Raw genomic sequence first — 10,090 nt, 5'->3', positions numbered from 1 at the left:
GTGTAGCCCCTATGTTTTCGTGGAAGAGTAATGGTGGTGTACGCGTACGTGGAAAACTTGTTTGCGCAGCAATCGCCGACATAGTGTAGCTGAGGCGGAATAAGGGAAACCAGCCCGCATTCGTCGAGGCAGATGGAAAACCGCCTGAAAACCATACGCAGACTAGCCGGCTCACCGGACCTCGACACAAGTCCGCCGGGCGGATTCGTGCCGCGGACCAGTCGCTCCTTCCCTCTCCGGATAGCCGAGGTTGAAATTCAAGCCACATCTTAGGGTCTACGGTTCCTCCAAGACGCAAATTGAAACTTCTACGTCAATTCGATCAAAATATACTGCCATTACTGTCACATATTTTGATATTTGCACACTCACTGATCGAAACCTTCAGGGTGCTTCCCGCTGGTCTAAAATCATGAACTTTGGCAACAAGCAAGATTTCACAGTAAAACTAGAAGACAAAAACCGAAAATTGTTAATTTGTACTTATAACACACATAAACAATTTTGTTATTTTTTATGTGACTGAGTGTCTGTCTACCCGTCTGTTAAAACCCCTTTTCTTCAGGTACAGGTTCGCCTATCAAGTCGAAATTTACAGCTCACATGAAGGTGTATGGTCCCTTGGTGCCTAAAAAAATTTAAGCTTCTAAGTCAATGTAATCAAAAGATACGGCTGTTTATCTCACCTATTTTACACACTCAAACTCACTCATCACAAAACCTATAGGGTTCTTCCCGTTGACCTAGAATCATGATATTGGGCAAGAAGCAAGGCTTCACTGTAGAAACAAAGGAAAATAAGGCGAAAATTTTCAGTCTGTTATTATACCACACCAAAAAAAGTTTTTTTGGTCATTTGTTTTCGGACTGTCTTTCTGTCCATTGTTAAGACACCTTTTTCTCAGATATGGGTAGACGTATATCTTGCCTGTAACGATATCGATAAGAGGCAAAAACTGTCGAGATTTTCGGTTCCTGGGATAGATGAACTAGCTCTATACATAATTAGTTTGTACGGAACTCACGGTGCGCAAGTCCTGTTCCGGATGTTTTAGCTGAATAGAAACTGGAGCCGGCCGGTGTGACCGAGCGGTTCTAGGCGCTTCAGTCTGGAACCGCGCGACTGGTACGGTCGCAGGTTCGAATCCTGCCTCGGACATGGACGTGTGTGTTGTCCTTAGGTTAGTTAGGTTTAAGTAGTTCTAAGTTCTAGGGGACTGATGAACTCAGATGTTAAGTCCCTTAGTGCTCACAGCTATTTGAAGAAACTGGAGCTGTTATTATCTAAAACCGATACAAGAAATAAAAGCGTTTAGGAACAGCTGGGTTAAGTTCTTTACCCACTCACACAATCTCTCAAGTTGTCTTTAGATGCTGACGATGTTTATTCTGTGGCACAGCGCGGAGCGAATTACCCGCTGTCGACTCAGTACGTCTGCCTTTGCAGTGAAACTACCTAAGCGATATTTACGCGAGCAACGCAATAAAAACAGCGAGCGATGGTTGTACGAGCGAACCGGTCTAAATTGAGTGAAACTTGCTTGCTCCGGAATTCAAGAGCTGCCCTGTGAAAGCGAAATGCAGCAGAAATTTCATTAGCATTTGGTCAGAACACTGTGTCTGGCACTTCCAGGCCCTGAGACCTTTGAAACAACCCGCTGGGTGGCGGAAGGCGTGCGGTGCGGTCAGTGTAAACATGATCTAACAAAGTTATATTGTTCGCCCGTGTTTTACGCAGCGTTTTCCGTGGTGCTGACGGGCGCAGAAATCAGAGGTGCTTTATGTCCTCCATTTTCAAAGGTCGAATGTTGGTACACCGGACGAGACCACATCGATCATTCCTTTCAATCTCCGCAGCCCATACATACGTAGTAGAAAATGTCCTTGCTACAGATCGACAAACCTCTTTTTTCAGTCATCTGTCTTCCATAGGGTTTTTCCGTTTCTAATCTACGCCAATCCGTCTCTCTACATCTACCACGATCGAAATACCGCGATAATGTCACTCACACTTTGCAATCTTTGAGCATCCTAATAACTTTTTCTTACGCTTTCTTTCCCTGAACCATAATTCATTTTTTTCTTACACTTTCACTTATAACACCATTATTATGCCACATCCGTGCACACATTTAAATATAGTTAATTCTTAGGCCACAATTATTTATGCATGTCACTGTAATTTGCAGATATCCTCATGAGTGCAATAAGCAGGTGCAATATGAAATCACACAGATATTATCACCTTTGTCTTTTCCCTGTTCCACGAGGTTTATTATTTTAACGCGGTGTGAATTAATGCTGTCACACTGAACTTCTCTATTAATATAATTTTTTGGCCCCTGAATGGAATTGTTGCTGGTAGTTGAGGACCTCATAATAATTTACTAGTAGGCTGAAAAAAACGTTCGCTGATCTACCTAATTAATCGAGTAATCTGCTTACAGAATTTTCTTGTTCAGTCTTTCCGGTGTATATTTGTGTATTTGAATATAGTTGTTTTCTTAAAGCCATCCATATTATGTCGATGTAATAGAAAAAGACACCAAAACGAGTTCGATAAAATTCGCCTACATCCGATGTCTCCAAAAAACATTTCACTGTTAACTTTCTCAAAAACAAGTGTCCAAGCGGTTACGAAAAATTTAGTAGCAAAACAAACAAATGCGGTTCAGCTCGGCATCTTAAACACTAAGTTTCTTATCTAAGGTATCGTTTCAAAGTGACATTTTCCCACATAGACTTCAAAATGTTATTGTACGCTAAATCGCAAAACTGGTGATATAATAGAAAAGAAATACCGGTAAATCTCTTTATTGACAGGATTCTCAAAACATTTCGAAAAAACCATATGCAGTAAAATATATTTCATCTGAGCATACGGAAATCATTCTCGGTAACAAACAGTTTAGATTTCAGAAAGTACTATTAACTGAACAGGCTTTAATTTCCTTGATGGATGATATATTATATTCAACAAATAGGAAGTTATTAACATTGTGAATATTTTGTGACTTGGCTAACGTTTATGCGTGTATGAGCCATGACAGTCTTACGTGAAAGTTAAAATAGTGTCGAATAGTAGACACAGTGGATTTCTGTATGACTGAAAGCAGTGCCTATGAGTTCCATATCGGTCACATAACAGGACTAGTATGTATTCGAAATCTGAAAGGGTCAAACATGCTTTACTACATTGTTCTATTTCGGGCGTTGCCGCGCGGGGTAGCCGCGCGGTCTAGGGCGCCTTGTCGCGGTCAATGCGGCTCCCCCCTCTTGGAGGTTCGAGTCCTCCCTCGGGCATGGGTGTGTGTGTTGTCCATAGTGTACGTTAGTTTAAGTTATATTAAGTAGTGTGTAGGCTGAGGGACCGACGACCTCAGCAGTTTGGTTTCATAAGACCTTACCACAAATTTCAAATTTTTGGGCCTTGCATTGTTTGTGATATATGAAAATGATTTTCCCCTTGCATTGTCGGAAATGCAAATTTTGTCTTGTTTGCAGATGATACAAGTATGTGAGTAAACAGTAGTACCATTCTCCTTACTGAATCAGCAGCTAACAAAATACTGAAAAAAAAATTTCAGCCGACTGTCAGCAGCATTGATGTACTTAGAGAAATACATGATAACACACTTTGCTGTCCCACAAGATATTTATTCAGTACCGGTTGAACGACAGGGAGACTATGTCAAAAAAATGAAACACTTATCATCCGCTTCTGTTCAATAACAAATTTTTAAAAAAATCTTGTTTTAATTTTACTCCCTCGCAAATGTTGTACTTTGGTCTAACCATCGGAGACACGACAGTAACCTGAAGTGTAATCCCTGCGCGGTAGATCCCAATTTCCCTAATGGCTCTGAGCACTATGGGACTTGACATCTCAGGTCATCAGTCCCCTACAACTTACAACTACTTAATCCTAACTAACCTAAGGACATCACACACACCCATACCCGAAGCAGGATTCGAACCTGCGACCGTAGCAGTCGCGCAGTTCCAGACTGAAGCGCCTAGAACCGCTCGGCCACAATGGCCGGCCCAATTTCCCTACTGCTCTTATTATGTGAGTGGACAACATGGTGTGTGATCATCAAGAGCACATGGTTTCTGTGCAAGGAGGGTGTAAACACTGTGGATATAGACACATGAGTGGTGGCTACGTGTGGAGAGTGTACATCATCACGAAAAGAGCTCTTGCAACGAAACAACGTGCATCTGCATACGAGTTAGACAATCACGGCTGCTATCCTGGAATTGCCGCACACACCGTATTCTCTTTTCTTGGCCCCTTTTTCTTGGCACCTTTTCCAGGCTATGAAGAAACCTCTACATTGTTCCACTGACTGGAAGTCCGAACATCTGTCCTGCGGTTGGTGCAAGAGGCTTTAGAAAACTGATTCTAGGGTGGCCTACAGAAGTTAAAGGGAACGTGTTGCTGTCGTGTTGTAAGAGCCCTTTTCGTGACGGTACACGTTCTCCAAACACTGTCATCCTCCTTCCGCAGTAATCACGTCACTGTCCTTGATGATCACACTCCATGTTCTCCACTGACGTGACGACAGCAGTTGGGAAATTGGGCTGTACTGTGCAAGGATTACACTTCAAATGATTTTCCTGCTACCGTCGGTTAAACCAAAGTACTACATAAGGTCACCGGAAAAAAAACCAGCGTGCATGCGCAGATGACTCGTTAACCGTTACAGATGGCACAGTTATCAAGTCACGAATTCAACCGTTAGTGCACTGCCTCCCTGTGAGCAAAGACAGCAGTAATCACTGAGACATTTATGTTTCAGACGGACATTATACGTAAAGTGGCAAAAAGAGGCAATCGTGTTTGACTGTGCCCACTGTCATACAGTGTGTGAACTTGCTGGATTTGTTGGTATTTCGCAGCGTACTATACAACCAGTGGTGTAACACACTTGGACATGAAACAGACGTCAAAATTGTGGCGGGAAAAAGATCCAGACTCAGAGGGACCGGAGACGCGCTAACGGCTACTGAGTCAAAATCACTTCGAAATCAGACTGCTGGCAGTGAATAAAAGTCCATCCCAGCCTATTAACAAGAGATCATGTCCGAAAGGACAGACACCACGGAATCGGCAGCCGTGATACTTTATATGTAAATTGAAGTTGGAAGAGGAGGAAGGAATTACTGATGGCAATTGCCTCGGGATATTACGCGGAATCAGTGGCGACGAGTGAAAATGTGTACTGGACTGGCATTCTATCCCGGGATCTCCTGCTTACCTGCCAGATGTGTTAACCACTGCACCATCCGGGACACAGTGTTCTCGCAACTCGGCACGCCTCACAGCCGACCCATGTTCTCACTATGCGCCACCTATCCTAAGTCACTGCCCATTTCCTTCATGCTCGTTACTCCGAGATTACCAAAAGAGGCCGGACGTGCCGGTGCATCCTCACTGAAGAAGGTGGATCAATTGCTCATCTAGGCGAATGGAATATATGAATACGTGGTGACTGTTCTTTAGGACTTTCAGTTAACGTAAGGCATATAAAGCTGCGATCTTCAATGGGCTAGAAATCACAGAACATGGACAGTCGCTGACTGGTGGAACGTAATATGGTCTGACAGATCAAGGTTTTGCCTATATTCAAATGACACACGTCGTCGAGAGTGCCGATGGCGAAATGAGGCTCTTCATCCAGAATGTGTGCAAGGTCAGGTGCAAGTCAGAGGTGGATCCGTGATTGGGCCCACTCTCCGAGGTGACCATTAAATGAACAAACATGTTTATTTAAACGGTCTGAATGATCAGTTTTTGCCTCTCTGTCAACGTCTCGACGATCAGTCTACTGTTGATACCCCTATTTTTCAAGGCAAGAGTAAAGTTCATCAGGTTGAAAGAAAATATGGCTGATTTGCTGAAGGCTCCCTCACCCTATTACATCTCGTATGGCCTGTAAAACCACCTGACCTGAACGCCATACAAAAATCTTGGGACGTGTTGGAACCGCGGGTAAAACTCCGACATCAGCATCCCCGCAATTTGGTGGATCCTCAGCGAGAGGCTTAACCCTTATGAGATGTAACTGCACATCCTTGTGGTCTCACTTGCTAAAAGAATTCAGGCGTTTATGAAGTGCAGGGGCGGAATTACACGGTATAAAATGATGCTTATAAAGATTTCTCTGAAGGTGACTATTTTTTGTCCGTCGACCTAACTTGCAGCTATATTGATGAGTCAAATGGCGCAGTGTGAATGATGGGACAAAATAGCGTAAAAAATATGCAACGCCCCCCGTAAACTGTCAAGTGCGTCGTCATTCGCATTCTCGTCAAAGTCTCCACAGGTTCTCCCAGATCTTTGAGTGCACTTTTGGGTCAGTTTGTGAGACACGTCAGCCGGCCGTTGTGGCTGAGCGGTTCTAGGCGCTTCAGTCCGGAACCGCACTGCTGCTATTACTTAGGTTTCAGTAGTTCTAAGTCTAGGGGACTGATGACCTCAGATGTTAAATCCCATAGTGCGTAGAAACATTTTTTTTTAGACACGTCAGCTGGTACAGCCCTTTCCTTAGGCTGACACGGTCAGCTGCCAGTCGGAGGCGTTATCACACCCACTGCTGGAGTTACAGGCGTTTCGCCTGTGGGCGTCATTAAGCAGTAAACACGGAGAGAAAACAAGGCGGAACGGAACGTCTGCAGAGAGGGCGGCACGCGGCCGTCTTCCCCCACGCCCGGCCCTGGTTGGTGCTCGGGTCACGTCCTGTTGACAAAAGACTAAGCGCGGGCGGGCGGCCAGAGGTGCACTTTGTCCTCGGCCTACATAAAGAGGTGGCGGCGACCCCTGCGGAGACGAGAGTGGACTCCTGTTTCACTTGTTACGTGCCGGGTCGCAACCCAACCGGGGCAGTACGTCTGCGAGGGGAGTCGCGAGCTCTGTGATATGACTTCTATTGAGTTATACGTGCGTTTTGTTAGTCTAACATCCATTGCAAGCTCCCTACCTACAATTAATCGAGTGAGATGAAAATTGTTTTGCCAAGCACATCCAAAAATTGGTTCTGATGTAACATAACTGATAGGTAGTGAGCGGGAGCTGGGAGCGGAAGTGCCAGGCGACCAAATAAACACCACTCACATTAAGATTTAAAAAGATTTTATTACGTAGGCCAAGGATGCATTGATGTAGGTAAACATCCAAATAACATAAATAAGTGCCAAAAAATGTACAATAAAACAAAGTTGCTGAAAAAACTAGCCATGTCCTTGTGGGAGGTCGTATTATACTTCATTCTTCTCTCTTGTCAAAACTATAGGCCTATATCTCTGACATCGATCTGTTGTAGAATTTTAGAACACGTTTTTTGCTCGCGTATCATGTCATTTCTGGAAATCCATAATATACTCTGTAGGAATCAACATGGATTCCGAAAACAGCGATCGTGTGAGACCCAACTCGCTTTATTTGTTCATGAGACCCAGAAAATATTAGATACAGGCTCCCAGGTAGATGCCATTTTCCTTGACTTCCTGAAGGCGTTCGATACGGCTCCGCACTGTCGCCTGATAAAGAAAGTAAGAGCCTACGGAATATCAGACCAGCTGTGTGGCTGGATTGAAGAGTTTTTAGCAAACAGAACACAGCATGTTGTTCTCAGTGGAGAAGCGTCTACAGACGTTAAAGTAACCTCTGGCGTGCCACAGGGGAGTGTTATCGGACCATTGCTTTTCGCGGATGATGCTGTAGTATACAGAGAAGTTGCAGCATTAGAAAATTGCAGCGAAATGCAGGAAGATCTGCAGCAGATAGGCACTTGGTGCAGGGAGTGGCAACTGACCCTTAACATAGACAAATGTAATGTATTGCGAATACATAGGAAGAATAATCCTTTATTGTATGTGAAGTGTTGGCAGAAGAGCCAACACTGTGTTGCTAGAGGAGGCCGAAATGCACGCTTTTAGCTCACTCAGGCTGGCGTGAGGTCTGGAACAGGTCAGAGAAATAAGACTAGCAAAACAGGAGGTAACTGGTAGAATACTTAACTTTAATCCATAATTGGAGAACATCGGTCTGACGGTACAGGCATCACAAGTTAAATATCTATTGACAATGGCGCCTTGATAGGTCGTAGCAAATGACGTAGCTGAAGGCTATGCTAACTATCGTCTCGGCAAATGAGAGCGTATTTGTCAGTGTAGCATCGCTAGCAAAGTCGGCTGTACAACTGGGGCGAGTGCTAGGACGTCTCTCTAGACCTGCCGTGTGGCGGCGCTCGGTCTGCAATCACTGACAGTGGTGACACGCGGGTCCGACGTATACTACCGGACCGCGGCCGATTTAAAGGCTACCACCCAGCAAGTGTGGTGTCTGGCGGTGACACCACAGTATGATTATATGATAGCGGAACAAACACTGGTAGCAGTTACTTCTGTAAAATATCTGGGAGTATGCGTACGGAACGATTTGAAGTGGAATGATCATATAAAATTAATTGTTGGTAAGGCGGGTGCCAGGTTGCGATTCATTGGGAAAGTCCTTAGAAAAAGTAGTCCATCAACAAAGGAGGTGGCTTACAAAACACTCGTTCGACTTATACGTGAGTATTGCTCATCATTGTGGGATCCGTACCAGGTCGGGTTGACAGAGGAGATAGAGAAGATCCAAAGAAGAGCGGCGCGTTTCGTCACAGGGTTATTTGGTAAGCGTGATAGCGTTACGGAGATGTTTAGCAAACTCAAGTGGCAGACTCTGCAAGAGAAGCGGTCTGCATCGCGGTGTAGCTTGCTGTCCAGGTTTCGAGAGGGTGCGTTTCTGGATGAGGTATCGAATATATTGCTTCCCCCTACTTATACCTCCCGAGTAGCACACGAATGTAAAATTAGAGAGATTCGAGCGCGGACGGAGGCTTTCCGGCAGTCGTTCTTCCCGCGAGCCATACGCGACTGGAACAGGAAAGGAAGGTAATGACAGTGGCACCTAAAGTGCCCTCCCCACACACCGTTGGCTGGCTTGCGCAGTATAAATGTAGATGTAGATGCTCCAGGATAATGAACTGGATTCTAGTAGACGTCGATAAAAAGTATGTAAATGCATTTTGCAGGATTGTGGCGGAGGAACATATGAATATTACGTGAAACAGGAGTTATAGCCGGCCGTTGTGACCGAGAGGTTATAGGCGCTTCAGTCCGGAAGCGCGCTTCTGCTACGATCGCAGGTTCGAATCCTGCCTCGGGCATGGATGTGTGTGATGTCCTTAGGTTAGTTAGGTTTAAGTCCCATAGTGCTCAGAGCCATTTTGAACCAGGAGTTATAATGACTTTGATTTATTACGAAACAATCAATATTAAATGATGGCTACCTATGCCAGCATTAACAAGGTAACAATCAATATTAAACAATGGCAACCTTTGCCAATATTAACAAGGTAAAATCATAGACAATAAACAATTTAATGGCAACCTATTTAAATTACTATTTAAATTTACTATTTAAATTACAAGTTTATTTCCTGTATGAGATCGGAGGAAGGCAAAGGCAAACCACCTCCGCTGGGACCTTGCCTAGTCGACGGTGCGGGTCTCCCGCATCGTCCCCTACGCTCCTCGGAGTATGGGACCTCATCGTCATCGCCGTCCCTTTATGAACTGTGTTAAGCTCAAATATTTCATTTAATTGGTAGAATTGTCACATTGTAGAATTCTTTGTGTCACCGTCGTTTCCACCTGTTTAAATTATATTAAACTTTGGGGCTTAACTGCCCCGGTTCTCATGCAGAAGCTTTATGTGTCATCTAATGTGCTGGCATGTTGTAGTAGAGCCAGTGGCTCCACGAGCTCAGACGGAAGTTGTGTGGAGAAGCGCCCTCGGAACAGGGGGCTGGCACTGATTTCTTTCTGGATGCTTTATCATCGTATTGTAAAGGAAGTGCCGAGACAGTTTTTTTCAACAGCCTCGATACATATGCAACACAGTAATAAAAATCCCATGTAAATGGAATACTTGATTCATATGGATAAAACTGACGTACCTCAGAACTAGTAACTGTTAGTAGATCACTGATGTACTCTGATCGTTCTGTTGGCTTAAATTCAGCAGCAGTGAGAAATGTTG

The sequence above is a fragment of the Schistocerca serialis genome, chromosome 9 (assembly GCF_023864345.2).
Source record: "Schistocerca serialis cubense isolate TAMUIC-IGC-003099 chromosome 9, iqSchSeri2.2, whole genome shotgun sequence".
Classification (NCBI taxonomy): Eukaryota; Metazoa; Arthropoda; class Insecta; order Orthoptera; family Acrididae; genus Schistocerca; species Schistocerca serialis.
This window is presented reverse-complemented; position numbering follows the sequence as displayed.